Below are 25,844 nucleotides of genomic sequence, written 5' to 3'. Positions count from 1 at the left end.
ATCCAGAATTTATTAAATTTCCTGTAAGTCAATAAAACTAGAAGGTCTTCATAATACGGTAGATTGCTGTTTGAGCATGCCCATTTCATAAAAATGGTACTATTATTGGCCTGCTAGTGGAGCCTGGTGCTGGTTCATGGAAATACAAGGGACTACATAGGCAAACGCAGGGGGGGGGGGTTCTGTCTGCCTGGAAACCCCCCTCACCAGCCCACACCATGACTACAATATAAATAGTAATATAATAGAATTTTACAAGTGATGCATGTGTAAAGGCCCCCATACATCAGAGATGGATTGCAGCAATCGTGCAATTTGCAATCGATTGTGTATAAAAATCTGCAATGTATGGGCTTCACAGATCACAGATTGCAACCAAAAAGTGATTGGAATTGTTAAATCTGATTGTCCAACATGTTGGATTTCACAGATCGATTGTGGCTGTAGATTGCTAGTGTATGGCCATGATCAGCAGATTTGCAGACCGTTACCAGTAAAATGATGGGCCTTTCAAGATTGTCTGATCTGTGTTTTATGCAATTGATCTGCAAATCACTGAAAAAGATCTGTAATGTATGGGCGCAGATTGCTTTATTGGGAAATCCTAAGATCGGGCAATAAATCTTCAAATTGTTCAATTGTGGTTTTCAGATTGTTGATGTATGGGGGCCTTTATTCTCACTATCACAAATGAAATAATTAGCACCACCTGTGGATCTTTTAGCATGTATCAGCTAGTAATAAATAACCTGTGCACCAACTAGGAGATCTGGAAAACATTCACTGTTAGGGATGTGCTGCTATAGAGCCCAATATGTACATATATGTCCAGGGCAGTGCTAGATTGCTCCCAGCCTCCCGGACTTGCTATAATACGCTGGAATGGTGCCCACATCTAAAATTAAAACATTCAGCTTAGGCAGGATGGCCTTACTGCAGCATTTAATGGCTTATTGTGATTCCTGTACATGCTGGAATTATCACACACAATACACTTTATATGACACATATTAAAGCCAGTTAAGTGCTAATTCTACCCTCTTCATGGACTGGCCACACTCACTCTAAAATCAAGCATTTGGAAACCCCCCTCTAGAAATCCTGCGTTTACCACTGGACTACTACCCATATTTCCTTAACCAGGATGGCCTCAAAGAGGTGGGTGCTGGTTTATGGATATACGGAGGGCCCCAATGCAGTTTTTCCATCATATTTCTTGAACTAGTGCCATCACAAAGAGCCCGGTGCTGATTTTGCTTTTGAGGGGGGACCCCACATCATTTTTTTTACAAATATAACCATTTAATTCCTGATTTACACAAAGAAGCATGCACAGATCACACTACTGCTAAGCATTCTGCTGAGGAAGTGGTCTATTTTTAACTTCTATTTTGTCCCCAGTTTGCTCCATTTACAATCGTGTTAGCAGACATGATTCTTGGTAAATGCCTGTCTATGTAAAGTACTTGAGAGTTTGGCCGATGGTGTATTGAGCTGTATTTGTATTTTCACGTGTGTTTTGCAGAGAGAATCATGATTTTACACGTGTGTTTGCCTATAGTAAATCTCTGTGTTTGGAAAAAAAAGGACAAAAATGCATGTGAATGGCATCTTAGAGAGACATTATTCTTTGTTGTTTACCCCTAGGTGCTAGTTGAAGTAACAATGAATAATGTTGCTTTCATAGAGCATATATTTAAAATAATTTCTATTTAATTTAATATTCAATCAAAATCAACCTATTGCAATTCTTTTAAAATAGTTAAAGCACTGTATAGTTTTTACTTATCCACAAAGCTGTAACATTTTTATAACACCTGCAGCAATTTGACAGCATGTTACCTAGACTGGCTTTTTTTTGTTTTCTTGTATTGTTATATAGTAGCAGGTGAAATTATCACTTTAGAGGTTTAAACTCTCACCTTTTTCCATTTTCTTCACGACAAGTAAAGCATTGGCATGGCTCAGCGACACTTGTACATGATTAGTCTTTCACCTTTCCAATAAAATATCAAACATCTATCTCATGGTCAAAAACTGCAGTGTATGCAAGAAGATAATCATAGTGTACGTTGTGCTTCAAAAGTCTGGAAATGGGATTTAAAGCTACCAAACCTAGCTGATTTGGAGCATTTTAGATTGAGGTAGAAATTTTACACTTTTTAAGGAACTGAAAATAATTAACTCTTTCATATTAGTATGCATTTTTAATATTTCTTGAGTTTTTGGTGTGTTATATTTAATTGTTTTCACATTTAATTTTAGACATTAAATGTTTACAGTACTTGTTTGTTTATTGTTTCACAAGAAATTATGTTAAAAAAAACCCTCCATGATAAATAAAACTAGGTACACACTATACCATGTGTGATCCAGCCGATGGTGGAATGTGATGTAACAGTACATTGCGTGTGAAGTACACACTGCACGATCTGGTGGATGATGGCGCAATGTGTTATATGCAGCACCTAGTTGTTCACCACATTGTCCCAACTGCTGTGCAGCACAGCATATGGGACGATGCAATGAATGACTGTCATGCACAAACAATTGGGTATTCACACTGTACGAGCCTTGCAATATATTGCTCAGATCTATTTTGGAACAATATATTGTATAGTGTGTAACCTTCTCTACTGTGCTTGTTATGTGTCATTCTTTACTAAAAACCTCTGGACAAGCAAGAAAAAAAAAAGAAAAGCAAACAGTGCTTTCCATGATAGTGCAAAGCTAATTCTTGTTACCTAATCAGTGTTAGCTGGTCAACGTAAATGCAGACTTATGTAATGCCAGAAAAAGGGACATTTTACCATTGAAGGGGTCCATGTGCAGTCTCCATGTGGGCCCCACCCCCTTGTGTCAGTTCATGCTGAGTGCAGACTTTGGAACTGTGCCAAATTCTACTGCACATATCAATGGTGCGCTGGGGCCACTTACCCTGTGATTTTCATGCCTTCTGCTTTTCTCCTGCCTTGTGTACCTTTTTTGGCTTTTCCATATCAGTAATACCTACTGCAGAGGCAAACCCAATCGCATCTGCTAATGCTTTAGTCACTCTGGTTGGCTTTGTGCCCTTTATTGCCATTCAATTGTCCAGCTCAGCCTTTGATGCTCAGTCTTTGCCTCCTAAAGTTGCCACTCTTGAAGTGTTATGTCATCTTCAGGTCATATTGGCTTCACTGACTGGTCAACTGTCAGTGAAGTCACTCTCCATTTAAATAGCCCACCCTCCCCTATGCCTTCCTCAGTGCTGGTTTTCCTTTGCTTTCTGTTCTTACTTCTCCTCCAGATGAGAATGTGAGTTATATGGATTGCAGTTACCAGTTTCTGATGTAATTGAATGCGGTTGTGTAGGAACTTTTCAGTGAGTTGACTGAAGCTGCAGACATTGGGTGTATAGTTTGTGGAAGTTCTTACACTCTATTGACTGTTTGATTTCCACAGGGCACTCACCAAAGCTGAGGTAGATACAATATGTGTAAGTTTATGCATATGACACATTGTTCTAGGTCCCACAGGGAAGGTAGCTCCTTCTCAACTGTTGCTACCAAGGGGTGGTGTTGATCATTTTGAGAATACTGATTACTGGTTGTATCAATATTTGCACATTGGGATGTACATGCTAAATAAGTCACTATCACCCATCCACCTTGGGTCTCTGCTTACATAGCTTGCATGGTAACCGGATAGGATTGGGGTGGAATTTTTGGAATGGGAGTTTTGATTTCTGGTGCATGGGAATGTACCATCTGGTACATCTAGAAATTTTATATATCTGGTATTTAAAAAGGTTATGAAGTAGGTGACTATTGGAGTGGTCCATTTGCCTCTCCTCCTTTGGTGGACTTGGTGAATTCTCTAGTGGGTGTCTCTGAGGTTGTTTCAGGCTGATTCAACACTTTTATTATCCAGATGGTGCTTCAGTTAACAATACCATCTCTCAGTACTTATGTTATGTCATACAGTATATCAATCTTAAGACAGTGCTTTAGACTTCATTTGTTCATTTGGTCCAGGTTCACTGTTGGCGAAGATCAATGTTGAATCAACTTTTGTATGTTGCCCTTTATTTTTGGGTTATCATGTTTAATTTGCATTAATGTTAGTGTAAAAACAAGAAAAAGAAAAGGGAGGCGCTAATAAAAAATAATAATAAATATACAGTATTTATAGCTGCAAGACAAATGTGCCTGTTTAAGCTCAATAAGACTATATTGCAAGTCAATATAAATCCAAAACAAAGAAAAAGTTGAACACTAGTTTGTAAAATATGAATTTAACCAAATATTTTGGATATGGCAGAAAAGAATAGATCAAAACGCCAAAATATGTAAGAATATTATTATAATGTAATAGAAAAATGATACAGTAACATTAATATAGCAGAAATTATTAGAGTCAATGAATACATATAAAATATGCTTGGATGAACATATATGACAATTAAGGTTCGACATCCAAACCCTTAATAGGACAAAGTTACAAATATTCTCTCCACATTTTACAGTCTCACCCTGTCCTGTCACAAGTGGGTTAAATATAATGGCTCCTCTATATGCAGGGCTCCAAAGCTTTGTAGTGGCTCACAGTCAAGCCGCAATATTGCGGTGTGTAGAAAAAGCACTATATCTCCATTGATGCTGACGGCTTTTTGGGCAGTATTTAGGTCAGCTTTGTGACAGCCCTTGCAGTTGCTGTTTACATAGATGATCCCATGCTGGGTGCCATACAGGTAAGCTTCTGTGTTTCCACGTTTACCAGAGGCTGGAGGAAAGACAGAGCACTTACAGTGCAGTATGCTCCTCCAAATTAAGTCTGTTGTTGGTATGGCACACGGAGAGATGTGAAGTAGGCTTTAAATATTCGTTGTCAAATATAGTCCAAAAGCTGTAAAAGGTAAGGTATGAGCTTTTGATCAGCTATTTGTACCTTGTAGTTTGTTGTTTTTATCTCTGCCCTGGTTACAATCCTTTCCTTACTTTGTTAGTAACTTATATGTTCTCTATTTGTTATTTGCATGGTCTTAGTTTTGATTGACTCGTTTTTTTGTATCTTTTAATGAAGATAGTTTTGATTGAAAGCCCATATGGATAGTTGGATACTCTTGTTTATTGAACATATTTTTCATCTGCATCCCATGCTTATTAAATTTTCCCTCTTTCAGTTAATTTCCATTGTTGTGTCATAGGTGTATGTGTTGGGATTTCTTTCTATGTTGCTTGATGAAGATGATACATTTCTTTGGAGTTCCAAAAGTCCTGGTGTGTCATTATGGAGGTAATGACCTTGGTCAGACTCACCTCATTGGATCTTGTTTAGCTATTATCTGCAATCAGGATTAGATACAAATGGATAATTTGGTTGGCCATTGTGCCTACAGCATGTGTAGCATTGTATTAAATAATTTGTGGTCATGGATGATGTCAAGAGAAAAGTTGATTCAGTGGATGCCTGCACTGTTCTCACTGCCTGTGGTGTGGATGTGGAACATCATTTGCTATGTTTCAGGGATGCTTTTTTGTATAGGCAAGATTGTGTCCATTTTATGGGAGAATGATTGTTTATTTTTGCTGACTGTTTCAGGGTATTTCTGTGTTTAGGTTGATTTTCTTTTAGATATGGTAGTAGTGCTTTGGCTGTTAGACAACGAACTGTTAGCCTATCTTTGGCAGTAAAGAGTTGCAGTTTGTTGCTGTTTACAGATCTTCTAATCATTTATTACTTAAAGCCAAGTGTCCCTGATGGGGTGTTGTGAAAACACTCAACCAGTTGTGTGCATTTTGTAAAGGGAGAGAGTTGAATACCAATGTTTGTGTTCTGTAGGCATGTTTGCATTGTCAGTGTCTGTTCTTTGGTCCATACTAGCATTAATAATAATTTTATTTCAAGAAAATTTGATGAACTAAATACTGTTGTCATGATTCTTATTTTCTTATATAATTTTAAATAAGTAAATTATTGTATTTTTCATTGGAGGGATACCATAAGCCTTCAACCATAAGGGATTTTTGCAGTTAAGTGAGTTAAGTCTCAAAAATTATTGAGCTGGAGCACAATGAAAGTGATGTTCTAAGCTCTAAAAGAATTGAGAATTTGACATGGAATCTAAACAAAGAAATAAAATGATGTTCCCAATTTTGACTAAAAGATACAGACACGTCTAATGTAATGGAAAGCATGGCAACTATGAGATCAGGAAAAAAGTACCACTAAACTATCCTCTTGAATGTAAGTTGGATGCTAAAATATGTTTACAATCTAAGAGAAGTTCTAAGGTATGTGATGTAGAGACTGCAATTTGAAACTTGGTTCTACTTAGAACCCCAAAGTGATCCAAACAGGGACTAGGTTTGACTCAGAACCCTAAAGATTGGACATGTTTGGTTTTCAGGAAAACCGAACTAAAGAAAATGACTTGGTACTTATTTTTACCAATAGTATCTTTGAACTACTTAATCTCAAGTGCATTAATAATTCACCTGTTCAAATATCATCAAATCTGCACATGTGGAAACTTCTAGATTTAAGCTACAGTTTTCAAGTCATTCCTATCTTGGTAGGAGCCAAAGTGGAAACACTAGCATGCAAACAGGGGTTACACTTTAAAAATGTGTAAAGGTTTTAACAAAAATACAAATTCTCATTCAATTATAGTAGAGCTCAAACGGAAATGTACATTATGTGGAATTCATATACCTCTGTAAGAATAATAGGGGAAGTTATTTAGTCTTTTTGAAAATGTATTGATTAGATGCAATATTATGGTTCTTTCTGAGGTATCTTGAAACTTTACAGTACATCTATGTCTGACATGCCTTAAAGAAATGTGTCACATTAGCCTCATAAGGATAAGACCACTAAACATGTTCACTCGTGATGTCAGTGGGGCCGGCCCCAAACGGAGGCGTTCACATGGGAACGCCTCTGTTTGGGCAGCCACTCCCCCGGACCGCCCACCAAAGGGGACGTGCTGTCACTCAACATCGACAGCACGCCCCCTTTGGTACGAGACCCGGAGTGACAGATTGACCGTTGCTATCCGGGTCTCGCGCATGCTCCATCGTGCGCATGCGCTCTGGGCCACCATCGACCCGGTTGCGAGCACTCAGTGCTTGCAATCGGGTCTGAATCAGGCCCTCTGTCCCTGAGCTCTGCAAACTCTAGTAGCGGTCCTACTTACATTAACAAGCTTGTTTTGTTTACACGAGAATCAGTGGAAAACCGAGCATGCATGTAAATGGAGGAATTAAGAACATGCTGCATTTTCCCTCCAGTCTTTCTCCATATGCTTTCTACTTAAAATGAAGTGGAGGAAAACAAAATAATAGACTTTTGTAAATGAGATCATACTGAAGATTATATCCAATGTAATAAAAAAATTCTAGGAATATATCTTTAGAACCTGGAACCACCTGGAAAATTGGTGAAATATTGCATAGTAAACTATAGATTAACATATTTGATGAAGACAAGTAAATAAACACATTGTACAGTGTGATTGCAATGTAGTACTGTCTACTGAAAGGGGGAGACAAATAAATAGTGTAATTCACAGATACCGCAAAGTACTTTAGTGTGAACTGTACTGCTGGTTACTCTTCATATATTATCATACAGCATGTTAACTTAATTGAGCTTGTGTGGCTTTGTTTTATTTCATATTTGTTTGTACATTTACAGTTCAGTTTCCCTAAGATGAGAAATTGTAGCTCCTTTACCTCACTGCACTTCATGACTGCTGCTTTACTAATTAAGGAAAGATAATTCAGGAAACACACACTCACTGTGATACTGCAAAACAATACTTTTTTTTTAAATGTTATTTTTTCTAATTTATAATGTAAACTAAAAGATACAAACAATATTTACTTATATTTCCAAATTCTAAATAAATTGTAGGCATAAATAATTGACCAATGCCATGAATACTGTAGCAATGTAGGCATGTAAATGTTTTGAAAATACATTTTAAAAGATAGAATACGTATTTTAAAATAATAAACATTAGAATACAATGGTTGGTAGAACTCATGAGAGACCACTTTATATATGGCTATTAAACCACAGAGAATAAATTGCCTAATTTCTTCCAATGGGAATCCCCTATAGGGGTATATTTACTAAAGTGACAGTTTTTAGAAATGGAGATATTGCCCATAGTAACCAATCAGATTCTAGGGGCCTGTTTCTAAGTCAGATGCAGCAGAGTCTGTATCTGACTTAGAAACAAAGCCCTTCCCTGTTGTGCATCCATGCGTATGACTGTGCAAGTACTGAGACATCCACATCCACTTTGAGCATATTCAGATGCTGTAATCAAACCTTCACCAGCCCTGTGGTAGATGCAGATTTTCCTAATATGTATGACCTCCAATGTGAGTGATTAAGTGTTATTGTAAACAATCACTTCAGCAATACGCCCCTGACACTCCCGTAACATGCCCAAAGATCAGGGGTTAAAGAGGGCTGGAACAGGGTGGAACTACATTCCGTTATATCTATGTGGAGATGGAACCAGTTCCGCCTCCTCCAGCCCATCTCAGCCTGGTGCCACAGGAGGCTCCATTTGCCTGGTGCCTGCTGAGATTTTGATACCAGCAGTCACCCAAGTCCTTCCCCACAGCACCAGTGGCAGCTGGAGGCTGGAGTTCATCCCTGAGCTCTTGCTTCTGGCTCCCGCAGTGTGCACTATGGGAGAGGGGTCATGATGTCTCTCCCTTAGCTGCGAGGAGTAGCCAGGCAGAACAGATGGCAACGAACACTGGAGCTGGGTATAAGGTAAGCATTTTGTTGTTTTTTGTGTATGTGTGTGTGGCACTATCACAGGGGGCATTAGTACAGAGGGTGTGTTTGTTTTGTGTATGTGTGTGCGACACTACCACAGCGGGCATAACTACAGGGGGCACTACTAAAGGGGTCACTACTACAGGGGGCTCTACTACAGGGGGCAATACTACAAGGGCACTCCTGAAGGGGGCACTACTGCAGGGGGAATTACTGAAAGGGGTATTTCTTGTCCAGGGGGCATTATTCTACAGGGGGCATTACTATATGGAGCATTACTTTTAAAGGGGGCATCAATTCTAAAGGGGGCATTACTATTGGAGGCATCACTGCATGGGGCATTACAACTGGATGCACTACTACAGGGGGCATTACTGTAGGGGGCATTACTATTGGGGGCATTAGTTCAAGGGGCATTACTACAGGAGTTATATCTATTGGGGCATATTTACAAGGGGCATTACTTCTACAGGGGGCATTACTATTGGGGGCATTATTATGGGGGCATTACTATGGGGGGCACTACTAAAGGGGGAATTACTATAGGTGCATTACTACTGGGACATTGCATAGGGGGCACTGCATAAGGGGCAGCACTTCTGTGGGCATTGCATAGGGGGCACTACATAAGGGGCACCACTCCTGGGGGAACTGCATAAGGGGCACTACTGCTGTGGGTTTATGTATAAGGTGCACTACTGCTATGGGCATTGTATAAGGGGCACTACTACTGTGGGCATTGTGTATAAGGAGCACTGCTATGTGTCATAACATGAATAAGGGACACTAGTATGTGGTGTAATGTGAATCAGGGGCATTATTTGCAGTGTAATGTGAATAAGATTGTGCTACTGTGTGGGGTACTTTGAATTGGAAATACTATTGTGTGACCATGCCCCTTTATTTTTAAACCACACTCCTTTTCTCACCACGTGCCATGGGCATGCACTATACTTTTATTAAAAAAGTGATGAGGGGGGGGCTCAGTTCCATCACTTATCTAGGACCATTTTAAGCACTGCCAAAGATGGACCTTTTTTGCGTGTCTGAATACTGTAGATATACAATACAAAGAACATTCTATTGATGATACTGTATGCAATACAAGGAACATTCTGGTGTCTGATATGTAATACAAGGAGAAATGTATAATCTGAAAACATTCTAGTGACTTCATTGTAATTTATAGAGAATTGTTGCATAATCTATTCAAGACAATTGGGTTTGCTATGGGATCCTGACAGTCACAATGCCGACAGCCAGAATACCAACAACGCCATCCCAATGGTCAAAATTCTGCCAGATTTTTGGTGCATATTCTAAACCCATTCCTAACCTTAACTATAACCCACCTCTCCCGTAGCTTAACCCTAATCTTTCCCTCCTGCAGCCTAACCCTAACCATCCCCTCTCGCAGCCTAAACAAAACCCTCCCCCTAATGCCTAACCCTGAACTTAACCCTAACCCTTATTACACACAATCAAAAATGTGACCGTCAGCATTGTGGTCATCAGGATCCTGACTACATCCTAAGTAAACAACTGTCTGAATTACAATACACACAGCATTCTCTAATGCTGTTAAACAGTCTATATTACAATCCATGCTTCTTTAGAAAACATATTTATTGAGAAACACCAGTGATTTAATATTGTTAATAATTTTCATACCTGTGGGAAACATACCTTGTGGCATAGCTGATGATGATATGGATATGGGTTGATATTTGAATTCATACCCCCCCCAGTTTAAATCTTGCTGTCATATAAAATTAGACCACAAGATCTTTGGATGTATTTTAGAATACATAGTCTTCCCATTGCCACCACCTACCCCTATGGAGATCTAGAAACTAAGCTGACAGCTCCAATTGTCCAAGGACCTTAATGTGAAGGTGACCAAAATGTTTTGAATTAATAAAAACATTGAGTTGTTTTAGAAAGAAAGGGTAATTAATTAAGGGTTATTGATACACTACAGAAAGATTTCAGGGAAATTGAGGCTATGAAATAAAATATAAAATATATGAAGTACAATTTATATATTTTAAACTTAAGGTCAGGACATTATTATGTATTTACAGTGTATAGGAATCTTAATTTATATTTTAATTATATATACTGTAAGAGGTACAATGCAGTATTTATTTTGAAAAATACAAAGGGTTTAATAATATTTATTTTAAATTATATATAGACAATATTTTAAAACAATATATAGGGGCAACAATTATTATGGAGATCACAATATTTATTGTGAACATTAAAGCAGGCAGCAATATTTATTATGCAGATTATTGAGGGCACTTTATTTAAGAATAATATATAGGGAAAAATATACATTTTTACTTTTTTTTCATGAATTCTGACAAAACATTTATATTTTATACTATGAAAGGGAGTTTTTTCCCCATTTTTTATACAGGTTGTGATGGCAAGTGATCTTATTCTGGCAACATTTCAAATGAAATGACAGTACCTATTGCAACCAAATAAGTTTGGAGAGTTTTTGGCAGTTTTAATAACAGCTGCTTGAGAGCTCTTATGGTTTCTATACCTTACAGAGGAAGAATCTGGATTGCAAAGTGTAGTGTGGTGGTTTTGCAATGGTTTTTCTTTTAGTAAATCTGGTTGTTAAATGTTTGAGAAATAGCTTTTTAAGCTTATAAATATGATTAACTTTATTTATAATAGCATTCCTTTAATTCCTATATTCATTCTGTATAAGCAAAGTTCACAATAATTAGAATGGTTGTATTATGTTTGTCATAATATTATAATATTTTATATAAAGGTCTGGGTTTCAATAATCTGACACATTTTGTTGCTGTATTATGCTAATACCAAGCGTATGTTTAAGTAGTATAATAATATCAAGGCATTGATTAATCTGCTATAGATGAGTCTGTATTTTCAACCCCTGCAAGTGACTAATAAAATTAAATTTGCAATAGTTATTATGATTAGCAAATTATGTTGGCTACATTCTTGTGTGGAAAATAAATCTCTTTTCCAAACATAATTAATAGGAACAGGTGCAGATACATCAAAACTTCCATTCTACTGGGAAATGCATAAAATGAAACATTTTTTGTGGCTTTGCATAAAGAATAATTTCACGTTAATAAACAAAATTTGCACTGTATCATTTCATTATTGGAATGAAAGTGTGCCTTTGTATTTCATACTCTAAAACAAAAAAATCATAGTGTAGTGAGATGGACACCATTTTAAAGGTAGTGAAAAATAGCATATAAGTAAAAAGGTGAAAGATTCTGATAGATTGGTGAAGAGAACCCTATGAATGACCAGTTATTTATATAGCACACACATATTCCACAGTGCTTTACAAAGAATATTCAGTCATTTACATCAGTCCATGCCTTAGTTGAGCTTACAATCTTTATGTCTTTTCCCATGCATTCACATACACACATTAGGATTAATTTTTATTGAAAGTCAATTAATCTACCAGTATATTTTTAGAGTGTGGGAAGAATCCTGGATACCGAGAGAAAACTAACAAGCATTGTGAGAATATACAAACTCCAGACAGTTAGGACCACCATGCGGCCCACCATGATTGCCTGCAGACCACTTTTTTTTTCTTATGTCATTTGGGCTCTTTTCCCATTTCAGATGTTAATGCTAAGAATGCAAATGCATGTAAAATCCGAACTCATTCTATGCTAATAAAATGTACAACCCACCAATAATAATAATATAGATTAGAAATGTGCGCAGACTCTAGTGTTTGGTTTTGCTTCTAAAACGTCATAACATTTTGGTTTTGGTTTTGATTCAGTGTTGGGTATGGATTATATTAAAAATGTATAAAAACAGCTAAAATCATTTAATATGGACCTGATTTTGTTCCTTTAGATTATTAACACCAATAACATTAATTTCCAGTCATGTTCACTCATTTTTTGTACCTCTATGCACCTGAAATCACGAGGGTGAGACTTAAATGCAATCCAAAACATGCAATATCCGTTATTTAAATCCAAGTTCCAAATTGTGATAAGACCCAAAAGGTATTCTAAACTTGTTCTCAATTTGACTCGGAACCCCTAAATTCGGGTGTGTTCATATTTCAGTAAACAAAACCCACACATCTCTAATATATATATATATATATATATATATATATATATATATATATATATAGTTGATTTATTAAATGTTAATAAATTGCAAATGCATCCAGGCTCTCAATAATTGAACTTTGGCAACAGATAGTCATGTTCTAATCAGTTTAAATATTACAACTAATACAAATACTTTCATGGATCGTTACATTTTCAAGAGCCACCTTTTCATACAAAAAAATGCCTTTACTGTCCCTGGTTTCCCCTTTATGATATAAGGTAACAGCGAATAGTTCAACGTTCAAACTTTAATCCCTCACAAAATATCTGATCTCCAAACAAACATGTTTCTTTTTATAATGCAATAGAGCTATAAATAAAATGTTCAAACAAGCCCAAGATCCTATCTAACTTTTTATGGGGCAATTACTGTTTCATGTTTTCTTACAGTCCGTTGTAAATATGCAGTCCATTTGAACATTAATTCCCCTGCAGTGTTTCATCAGTTTTAAGGTTATTTGTATTTTCAACATGATATAAAGGAACTAAAGCTACAGAAAAATTGCATCCACATAACAATAAATAAAATAGTACTTTGAAAAAGGCTATAAAGTTATTAATGAGTAATAAATAAGATGGATGAAAATGGAGAGCCAATTCTAGAAATCTAGACATGACATTGCTATACACTTAGAAGGGAAAACACATTATGAAATGCTGTGTGTGTACAGTATGTATATATCTGTGTATACAGGGGTTTGTTTATAGTTGGTGCAGGGTGTGTGGGGCACACATGGGCCCCTGGGTCCAGGGGGGGCCTGCACTGCACACCCTGCACCCATAATATACTTACCTCTCTGGAGTCCCACATCAGCACATGTGTCTTTGGCGCATGCGCAGTGCAGGGCAAATGGCCGTCACGGCCATTTTCGTGGTGCGCTGCGCATGCTCTATAGACTTTGGGTACACTCTAGTGCCCAGAGTATATTAGTGCGGCACAGGCCGTACACCGCTCAGTGCACTGCCGGCCAGTGGACAGAGAGGAGGGGGCCCGTGACGGAGACTGCTCAAAGGCCCCCTCCTCTCTAGAAATGCCCCTGCATGTGTATATATATATATATATATATATATGGCACAAAGAAAAGGGAGCACACCATCATGAAATAAATCACAAAGAGTTTATTGCATTCTAAATAGGAACACTGACATTTTGACTAAAATGAGCAAGCATATCACAAAGAGTCCAGGTGAATACCGCACGGTGGATATCCTCTAATCCGTCTGACCACTAATGGTAGATGCGGGTAACCAGCTCTTTCTCCTTCGCGCTGGCGCGACCAATACCAATTGTTACTCCAGTGCCCAAACTAGCTTTGTCACAATGGAGATTATTTACATATAAGTATTTAGACTCTGAGTGTCGTCCATTACCCGTGGTATATACATGCTATTGAGGAAAGGCACTGGGCAGATTGTATTGGAGTACAGGAGTGACGGAATTCGTCCACATAAATATACAGTATGTGAAAATCATTGTCAAGACAGTCCAAAAAGGCATCAGCACAGCATGTGGTTATTAGGTACCTATTGACTGCATGCTGTGCTGATGCCTTTTTGGACTGTCTTGACAATAATCCTCAGGGTTCATAAGGTCGACTCTTGATACCTACACTGTTGAATTAATAAAGCATTCATTTTATGTAAACTGGTGAGTGCCCTCTTTTTACCCAAGTGACCACAACTTTATATATATATATATATATATATCCAATGTGGGCGGCACTCCAATTAACACATATTCAGCATCCAAGGTGCCCTCCAAAAAGCTATCCAGTGCAAGATGCTCACAATCAGTAATCCATATTGGCAGCACTCAGGTCAGTAAAGAATATGGTAGCAGGTATATTCCAAAGTTTAAGTCACCCTAATGATGAAGCATTTAAGCTTTGAAACATTGAAACTTTGGCATATCTGCTCCCATATTCTTTATTGACCTGATTGCTGCTTATATGGATCTCTCTCTCACTCTCTCTCTCTCTCACTCTCTCACACTGTCTCTCTATCTCTCATGATTAATAATGTGCTTTTGGTATTGGTGATACACAGATCACCTTTAACTGGGATGTACTTGATTTGAAATAATTAAATTTGTTAACTTTTTACTTTTTATTATTCACTAGTGTGCACCCTTTCTTTCCTATTTCATACACAGCTTGTGCCTTCTGGGGAAGTGCATTGGATGGTTCTGCACTACATCCAATCGTCTGCAAAATTCTGAATTTACTCTATTTTAAAAGTGACTCTATATATATATATATATATATATATATATATATATATTAGGGGTGAGCGGCTTCGGATTTCTGAAATCCGAACCCCCCCAAGCCCTCCCGATCTGAGGCCGATCCGAGTCAGGCTCGACTTTTCCCACCTGACTCGAATCTGAAATCGAGGCAAAACATCATCATCATCCCTCCTTCCGGGTCTCGCGGGTTTTGGATTCTATATAAGGTACCCGCGTCGGCACCATTTTCTCACTCGGCTGTGGATAGTGAAGAGGGAGGGTGGGAGTTAGGACTGGTCTGTGTAGTGTAGTGTAGTGAAGTGCAGTGTAGTGTTGTGCTGTGCTGTGCTGCGCTGTGCTGCTGTTGTCCATAGGGGCTGTGTCCACTCCTCCAAAGTCCATAGGGGCTGGCTGTGTTGTGCTTTGCTGCTGTTGTCCATAGGGGCTGTGTCCACTCCTCCAAAGTTCATAGGGGCTGGCTGTGTTGTGCTGTGCTGCTGTTGTCCATAGGGGCTGTGTCCACTCCTCAAAAGTCCATAGGGGCAGGCTGGGCTGTGTTGTGCAGTCAGTTTTCCATAGGGGCTGTGTCCCCTCCAAAGTCCTGTGCAGTGTCCCAGTCCTAAAGGGGTGCTGTAGTGTTGTCCAGGAGGTGCTCTGTCCATCAGGGGTGCTCGCCCTAAGTGCAAAGAAAAAAAAATTTCTGTGTTTGTGAATTGTGTGCACAGTAGTCGCACGTGCATCAACAAAGTACCGCCAAGCGTGCACCTGTGTCATACGTAAAGGGCCGGCTGGTTCATCTGTTAAAGGGTGGTGTAACCCCCAAAGTGCACTCCAAACAAAAAAAAAATATTTTCTGTGTTTGTGAATTGTGTGCACTGTGGCTGCATGTGCATCAACAAAGGAGAAGCACCAAGAGTGCGCCTGTGTCCCATAAGTAAAGGGCCGGCTTGCTTGTCCATTAAAGGGTGCTGTAACCCCCAAAGTGCACTCCAAAAAAAAATATATATATATTTTTTTTTCTGTTTGTCAATTGTGTGCGCAGTATCCACACGTATATCAACAAAGTAGTGTCAAGCGTGCGCCTGTGTCATACGTGAAGGGCCGGCTGGCTTGACTGTTAAAGGGTGCTGTAAACCCCAAAGTGCACTAAAAACAAAATAAAAAATAATTTTTGTGTATGTGAATTATGTGCGCAGTAACCACATGTGCAACAACAAAGTAGCTCCAAGCGTGCGCCTCTGTCCCATAAGTAAAGGGCCGTCTGCCTTGTCCGTTAAAGGGTACTGTAACCCCCAAAGTGCACTCCTAAAAATATAGATTTTTTTCTGTGTTTGTGAATTGTGTGCACTGTACGTGCATCCTCAAAGCTGCAGCGCCATGCGTGCATCTGTCTGTTAAAGGGTGGTGTAACCCTCAAAGTGCGCTCCACAAAAAATAAAAAAATTTCTGTCTTGTGAAATGTGTGCACTGTAGCTGCATGTGCATCAACAAAGGAGCAGTGCAAAGCATGCGCCTGTGTCCCATAAGTAAAGAGCCGCTGGCTCATTTCTTAAAGTGTGGTGAAACCTATAAAGTGCACTAGTCTCCGACAATAATAAAAAATAATTTTCTGTGTTTGTGTGCGCCTTAGCCGCACTTATATATCAATATAACATAAATGGAGGACCAAACTTTCTCCTATAAAAATAAAATAGGGAAAGATCAAGAACCACTTCCTCCTAGTGCTGAAGCAGCTACCACTAGTCATGACATAGACTATAACATGCCATCAATGTCGTCTGCCAAAGCCGATGCCCAATGTTTTAGTAGAAGGCATATACAATCCCAAATGACAAAGATCAGGAAAATAAACTTTTAAATCATCTGAGGAGAAATGTAAACTTGCCAATATGCCATTTACGACACGGAGTGGCAAGGAACGGCTAAGGTCTATCAATATGTTCATGACTAGTGGTTCAGCTTCACATGACGATGGAAGCCCTCATCCAACTAAAAAAATCAAATGAGTTAAGCTGGCAAAAGCACAGTGAAGAAATGTGTGTTCTAAGAAGATATCACAAATCCACAAGGAGAGTCCAAGTGTGGTGGCGGTTGTGATGCCTGGCCTTCCCAGCACTGGACGGGAAGAGGTGGCTCTTTCCACCATTTGCATGCCTTCTGCAAGTGCTGAAAGGAGCACAAACAGTCCACTTGCTGATATGCAAATTGCAGATGTCACTATTGAAGTACAACATGATGAGGATTCTGGTGTAGCTGGCGATGAGGAGGAAGTTGGCGAGGACAATTCTGATGGTGATGTGGTTTGTTTAAATCAGGCTCCGGGGGAGACAGTTGTTGTCCGTGGGATGAAAAAGTCCATCACGGTCATGCCTGGGCAGAACACCAAACATTTCACCCCTTTGGTCTGGCAATATTTCTATCCAAATCCTGACAACAACTGTCTTGCCATATGTACCATATGTAAAGGTGAAATAAGTAGGGGCAAGGATGTTAACCACCTAGGAACATCCTCCCTTATACGTTACCTGCAGCATGTTCATAAAAAGTTACTGTCAAGTTCAAAAACATTGGCTAAGACCGTAAGCAGTCCAGGGACACCTTTATCCCTTTGTCCTGTTGTATCAAAGCACCTGCAAACCACACCGTCAACTCCCTCCTCGTCAATTTCCTCGGAAGTATCGGAAGTAGTCCTGCAGGCCATGTCACTGGCATGACTGACTCTCCTATCCGGGATTCCTCTGGAGGATCCTGCATTGCTATGCCTACTTCTGCTGCTGCTGCTGCTGCTGCTGGGAGTCCTTCTTCATCCCAGAGAGGAAGTAGGAACACCACTACATTTCCTAAACAATTGACCCTCCAACAGTCTTTAGCGAGGAGGATGAAGTACGACAGCAGTCATCCTGAAGCAAGATGGATAACTGAGGCCTTGACTGCTATGTTGGTTTTAGACGTGCGTCCGGTATCCACCATTAGTGCAGTGGGATTTAGACAATTGATGGAGGTAGTGTGTCCCCGGTTCTAAATCCTGTCTAGATTCCACTTCACTAGGCAGGCGATACTGAGACTGTACAGAAACGTCAGAAAAAGTGTCCTCAGTGTCCTGAAAAATGCGGTTGTACCCAATGTCCACATAACCACAGACATGTGGACAAGTGGAACAGGGCAGACTAAGGACTATATGACTGTGACAGCCCACTGGGTAGATGTTTCACCTTACGCAGCAACAACAGCAGCATCACCAGTAACAGCATCTCAGAAATGCCAACTCATTCCAAGGCAGGCTACGCTGTGTACCACCGGTTTCAGTAAGAGGCACACCGCTGACAACCTCTTAGAGAAACTGAGGGAAATCATCGCCCAGTGGCTTACCCCACTTAGACTCACCTGGGGATTTGTGATTTCTGACAATGCCACCAATATTGTGTGAGCATTAGTTCTGGGCAAATTCCAACATGTCCCATGTTTTGCTCACACAATAAACTTGGTGGTGCTGAATTTTCTGAAAAGCGACAGGAGCATGCAGGAGACTCTTTGGGTGGTCCGAAAAATTTCTGGCCACTTTCGCTATTCAGTGACTGCATGCCGTAGACTGGAGCGCCAGCAAACACTCTTGAACCTGCCCCGCCATCACCTGAAGCAAGAGGTTATGACAGTGGAACTCAACCCTCTATATGCTTCAGAGGATGGAGGAGCAGCAAAAGGCCATTCAAGCCTGTACATACACATATGACATAGGCAAAGGAAGGGGTATGCACCTGACTCAAGTGCAGTGGAGAATGACTTCTGTGTTGTGCAAGGCTCTCCAGCCCTTCGAACTTGCCACACGTGAAGTCAGTTCAGACACTGCCAGCTTGAGTCAGGTCATTCCCCTCATCAGGCTTTTGCACAATCAGCTCTAGAAAGTGAAGGAGGAGCTAAGATGGAGCAATTCCGCTTGGCTTGTGGACTTGTGGATGAAGCCCTTCATTCACTTTGCCAGGATTCCAGGGTGGACAATCTGTTGAAATCAGACCACTACATTTTGGCCACTGTGCTTGATACTAGGTTTAAAGCCTATGTGGTGTCTCTCTTTCCAGCCAACACAAGCCTGCAGATGTGCAAAGACCTGCTGATGAAAACACTGTCAGCTGAAGCGGCACTTGACACGTCAACAGCTCCTTCTTCATTTTCTCCTGCAACTGGGACTGCCAGGAAAAAACTTAGGTATCCTTAGCAACCCACTGGTGGTGATGCAGGGCCGGCAGGACCAAGTTTGAACATCTGGTCTGGACTGAAGGATCTGGCAACAATTTCTGACATGTCTACTGTCACTGCATATGATACTGTCACCATTGACTGAATGGTGGAGTATTATATCGGTGACAGCATCCAAGTAGGCATGTCAGACAGTCCGTACCTGTACTGGCAGGAAAAAGAGGCAATTTGGAGGCCCCTGTGCAAACTGGCTCTAATTTACCTGAGTTGCCCACCCCCCCTCCAGTGTGTTCTCCGAAAGAGTGTTTAGTGCAGCCGGGAACCTTGTCAGCGAAAGGCGTAGGAGGTTGCTTCTACTAAATGTGGAGAAGATGATTTCCATAAAAATTAATTATCAACTATTCCAGGGAGACCAGCCTACAGAACATACAAAGGGACCTGTAGTGGTGGATTCCAGTGGGGATGAATTAATACTCTGTGAGGATGAGGACGTACACAACACTGAAGAGGGTGAGGAATCGTGGATGAGGAGGATGAGGATGACATCTTGCCTCCGTAGAGCCAGTTTGTGCAGGGACACATTAATTGCCAGCTTGTTTTGTGGGGGCCCAAACGAACCAATCATTTCAGCAACAGTCATGTGGAGGACCCTGTCGCTGAAATGATTGGTTTGTTAAAGTGTGCATGTCCTGTTTATACAACATAAGGGTGGGTGGGAAGGCCCAAGGACAATTCCATCTTGCACCTCTTTTTTTTCTTTGCATTATGTACTGTTTGGGGCCTAGTTTTTCCAACTGCCATCCTGTCTTCCCCTGCAGTGTCACTCCTAGATGGGCCACGTGTTTGTGCTGCCCACTCGTGTCGCTTAGCATAGTCATCCAGCTACCTCGGTGTAACCTTTTGGACATAAAAACACTATCGTGAGGTGTGAGGTGTTCAGAATAGACTGGAAATGAGTGAAAATTAAGGTTATTGAGGTTAATAATAGCATAGGAGCAGAAACACCCACAAATTCTGTGATTTTAGCTGGTTTGTATGCTTTTTTTAAAAAAAATACAGATCCAAAACACAAAACCCAGAACTCAAAACACGGATGGGTGGTTTTGGCAAAACCAATCCAGATCCAAAACATGAAGAAAGATCCAGATCCAAAACCAAAACACCAAACACGAAAAGTTGCCGGTGCAGTCCCGTAATTTTATATATATATATATATATATATATATATTAGGGATGTGCAGGCTCTGATAGGTTCGTGTTAGCACACCGAGTTCAGATTTTTCCCTCCAAAAAATGGGACTCAGAAAGAGGCAAAACATCATCTTGCATGGACAAACATCATCATTCCTGGACACTCAGCTGATGACATGACCGAGGTGACCATGGCAATGGCTAACAACAGGATGCCGCAACATTGCACCTGGCCATCACCACGGCCATCATGTGCAGGCACAGGGCTAATGCCCACAAAAAACAAAAATCAAATACATAAATACACAGGTACTGATAACAACACAATAATGACTACATCTATATATAGTGATAACAATCATATCATAATCGTCTAAGAGCAACAACAGGTATAATTAGCATTAATCATAGAATATACATGACATAAAGTCAGGTGCATAAATATTGGGACATTGACAGAATTTTCATATTTTGGCCTCTATTCACCACCACAATGGCTTTGAAATGAAACAAATAAGATGTGCTTTAACTGCAGAGTTTCATACTTAATTTGAGGGTAATTACATCCAAATCAGGTGAACGGTATAGGAATTACAACAGTTTCTATATGTGCCTCCCACTTTTTAAGGGGCCAAAAGTAATGGGACAAACTAAACAATCCGACATCAAACTTTCACTTTTTAACACTTTGTTGCAAATCCTTTGCAGGCAATTACAGCCTGAAGTCTGGAACGCATAGACATCACCAGACGCTGGGTTTCATCCCTGGTGATGTTCTGCCAGGCCTCTACTGCAAATGTCTTCAGTTCCTGCTTGTTCTTGGGGCATTTTCCCTTCAATTTTGTCTTCATAAAGTGAAATGCATGCTCAATTGGATTCAGGTCAGGGGATTGACTTGGCCATTACATAACATTCCACTTTTTAGCCTTAAAAAACTCTTTGGTTGCTTTTGCAGTATGCTTCGGGTCAATGTCCATCTGCACTGTGAAGTGCCGTCCAATGAGTTCTGAAGCATTTGACTGAATATAAGCATATAATATTTCCCAAAACACTTCAGAATTCATTCTGCTGCTTTTGTCAGCAGTCACATCATCAATAAATACAAGGGAACAAGTTCCATTGGCAGCCATACATGCCTACGCCATGACACTACCACCACCATGATTCACTGATGAGGTGGTATGTTTTGGATCATGAGCAGTTCCATTCCTTCTCCATACTCTACTCTTCCCATCACTCTGGTACAAGTTGATCTTTGTCTCTTCTGTCCATAGGATGTTGTTCCAGAACTGTAATGGCTTTTTTAGATGTTGTTTGGCAAACTCTAATCTGGTCTTCCTGTTTTTGAGGTTCACCAATGGTTTACATCTTGTGGTGAACCCTCTATATTCACTCTTGTGAAGTCTTCTCTTGATTGTTGACTTTGACACATATACACCTACCTCCTGGAGAGTGTTCTTGATTTGGCCAACTGTTGTGAAGGGGTTTTTCTTCACCAGGGAAATAATTCTTCTGTCATCCACCACAGTTGTTTTCCGTGGTCTTCCGGGTCTATTGGTGTTGCTGAGCTCTCAGGTGCATTCTTTCTTTTTAAGAATGTTCCAAACAGTTGATTTGGCCACACCTAATGTTTTTGCTATCTCTCTGATGGATTTGTTTTGATATTTCAGCCTAATGATGGCTTGCTTCACTGATAGTGACAGCCTTTGGATCTCATATTGAGAGTCGACAGCAACTGATTCCAAATGCAAATGTCACACCTAGAATCAACTCCAGACCTTTTACCTGCTTAATTGATAATGAAATAACGTGGGAACAGCCCACACCTGTCCATGAAATAGCTTTTGAGTTGATAGTCCCATTACTTTTGGCCCCTTAAAAAGCGGGAGGCACATATAGAAACCGTTGTAATTCCTATACCGTTCATCTTATTTGGATGTAATTACTGTCAAATTAAATCTGAAAGTCTGCAGTTAAAGCACATCTTGTTTGTTTCATTTCAAAACCATTGTGGTGGTGAATAGAGGCCAAAATATGAAAATTCTGTCAATGTCCCAATATTTATGCACCTGACTGTATATAACAGTCATCACAGAGAGTCACGGAATGCCAAAAACCAGGAGTTTAGAGAGCTCAACCATATGTTTATCATTATGTGCATCAAAAATGTTTTTATTAAAAATTTGTTAATAATTGATGATAAGTAACAAAACCTAATAGTATTAACCCAAAAAGGCAGAAAAAGAGAATATATATATATATATATTATTATTATTATTATTATCCTTTATTTATATGGCGCCACAAGTGTTCCGCAGCGCCTTACATAGTACATAGAACTAATAAGTGAACAAGAAACAAGTAACTTACAGTACATTACAGTGCAGGACAAGGACTCAACTTATATACATTGCTGAAATAGTGATTAAAGCACTCACAATAAGCTGCCGGGAGTTGGCGGTCCCGTGTTAGGTGCCCTGATGGGGAGTAGAGAGTAGAAGAAAATGTAAAGAGAAGCACATGAGGGAAGAGGTCCCTGCTCATGAGAGCTTACATTCTAAGGGGAGGGGCAGACAGACAGGCGTGACACAGAAGGGGAAGATAGGAAGGAAAGAGCATGAGGTGGGTTAGGAGGAGTGCTGGAAGGCCTTGATGAAGTAGTGGGTCTTGAGAGCCCGTTTGAAGATTTGTAGATATCAATATATATATAGTATAGAGGGGATACCTTTGGTGCACTACAACTTTAAATATTAAATGAATAGGAGAAATTTCCACCACTTAGGGGGATTTATTGCAATATTAGCTATTGGTCAAACACAAACTTCTAATACTCTTCAAATCACCATTTTTTATGTTGTGGATATTATTCATAAAAAAGCCCTATGGCAGCCCATAATTCTTATACCTGTATATTTTATTCTTGGTATATCAACAGAGGTAAAAATATTTAAAACAATTTACATAACAAATCAATACATAAATAGCATAAAACTACTTTTAGTGAACCTGTCACAGTATAGAAGGATAGATGTTATCTGCCACCTACACTCTTATGGGTGTGAGCACTTAGGTGGACCTCTCATGTGGTGGGTGCAGGTTTTTCAAAGCGATGACCCTACGCATTTCATCCATATATGGGACTTCATCAGGGGTAAATACAAAAATGGAACTGGTCTGAATAAATACTTGATGATATGAAACTGGTTAGAACACTCAGTGGTATAAAATATAAGCTTATTTTCCATCCCTTGATAGGGAGAAATTATGTGTCACATTTAACTGCTGGTTCACACCAGTGCCAACACATCCGTGCCTCTCATTGCATGGTAATCACTGCTCCCAGAGTGTCAGGACATCTATGTGTCTTGTTCCATGCTACTTGCTGTCCAATCAGTGCCATTACCTCCATATACCCTGTTGCATTCTACTTTATGTGCTGTTCAAACAGTTCCAAATCTTCACTGCTCATCCAATATCAACAACACATCCATGTCCCTTATTACATGATATGGGCCCTCCATGTTCCTTTATTACATACTAGATGCTGTACTAACAGTACCAACACATCCATGTACCTTGTTGTATGCTACCAAAATTCCACACTTTGTGCACTCTGCTTTACCTTTGGCATTTGTGCCTACTATGTCAAACATCTCAGGGTATTCCATGGCTACCACTTCTTGCTATATTGCAGCTATACCTCTTTTGGTGAGTTCTCTTATAGCAGCAAAATCCTAAGGATTCTCATTGAATCAGGCTAATTAAAGCTGGTTATTTGGAATGAGAGTATATTAGTAAATCTACATATTCCTATGATCACATATCAGCACGTTAAAAGGTAATCAGCCAATGCTTGAAGATGAATCAGACTGTTGTGTAATTCACATCAGAATATGTAGATCAGATAATTAATTTGTAGCAGTGCAATCACTGATAAATACATTGTTTTGCATGGGTATATGTTTTAACCATAATTTATGACACTTTAACAACATATTGTTAACTACAATATGTATTTGGTAATAGAAAATTGATTGTGTGGCACTTGACTTCGCTCTACTACTGTATTTCTGTATTTCCTTTATCAAGGTGTTTCTGCAATATCCAGCCTTCTTGATCCTGGCTGTCTATCAGCTAATGTAGTCAGCTCTCCCTGCCACTTGTGCTGATCCCACAGACTCAACCAGTGAGCAAAGTGCCCGTCACCTCATTGTCTCTCCCCTTTGAGGAGGTTTCCATATGCCCAGATATTTACCTGCTCCCACAGTCAGCCAGAAGAACCCATTTAATTATATCTAAAAATACAAGTTTCTATGATAGGAAATACTTGCAAATGCATTCAAGGGGGTTTCCAGGTACCTGGTAACTCACCCCCCCACCAACACCACCACCACCTTCCTGCTGTACCATGTGCAGAACTAAAATTTGATTTCTTTGCAGAGAGAAGTACTTAGCATGGTTCTTCTCTATACACTATAATGAATGTAAAATGGAAGGAATGGATCTTCTGCACATGCACAGCCATTGCAGCTCCACCCATAAAACATTTTGACACTATCTTCCTATCCTATCCAAGGAAATCACAGCAGTGGGGAGTCAAACTGTGACTTTAGTAAATCACCAAAAAGCAAATATATAAAAAATTATTTTAAATCAAATCTGCCTCATTGATGCAATTTTAAATTCTAATGAAAATAAATAAAAATATATTTGTAACTAGCTGTTGCCCACGGCTTCACCCACGATAAACTGGCTTTTGCCAATATTTTTATTTTATTTTAGGTGTTCTAGTTGTATTAATTTGCATAGGGACCCTGTGGCAGGAGTGGCACACTTGGTCAGCAGCGCTATACATCATGGCGGCGGCAGCGCCTTCACCCACCACTCACACAAATGTCACTGTGTGCCCTGTACACAGACTGCTATGTAGCCTATCCTAATTATGTGAATATGGGCCCAAAGCACCACTCCCCCCACCCCTTATCGCCTGCATGCATGGTGTCACACCCATCTCTTGCATTTATTATGTCAATAATTTTGTTTTTGTTATTGCTCAGCTTTAACTTGACAGATCAGGATGAAACAAAGTGAAGGTTATTTCTAGGAATTTCCACTACAAAATGATGCAGTTTTCATGACAATCAGTTCAGTAGTTTTTGCATCAACTTGGAAGAGACAGACAGTATGTTCTTATACTATAAGTTAGATTGTAATAGGAATGATCTAAATGGTTATTATGTCTAAACTAAACAAGTGGTGAACTTCTATGAATAAAGATAAGCTACAAAATATGAATATAG

The sequence above is a fragment of the Taudactylus pleione genome, unplaced genomic scaffold, assembly GCF_031769625.1.
Source record: "Taudactylus pleione unplaced genomic scaffold, aTauple2 ptg000064l, whole genome shotgun sequence".
NCBI lineage: Eukaryota > Metazoa > Chordata > Amphibia > Anura > Myobatrachidae > Taudactylus > Taudactylus pleione.
This window is presented reverse-complemented; position numbering follows the sequence as displayed.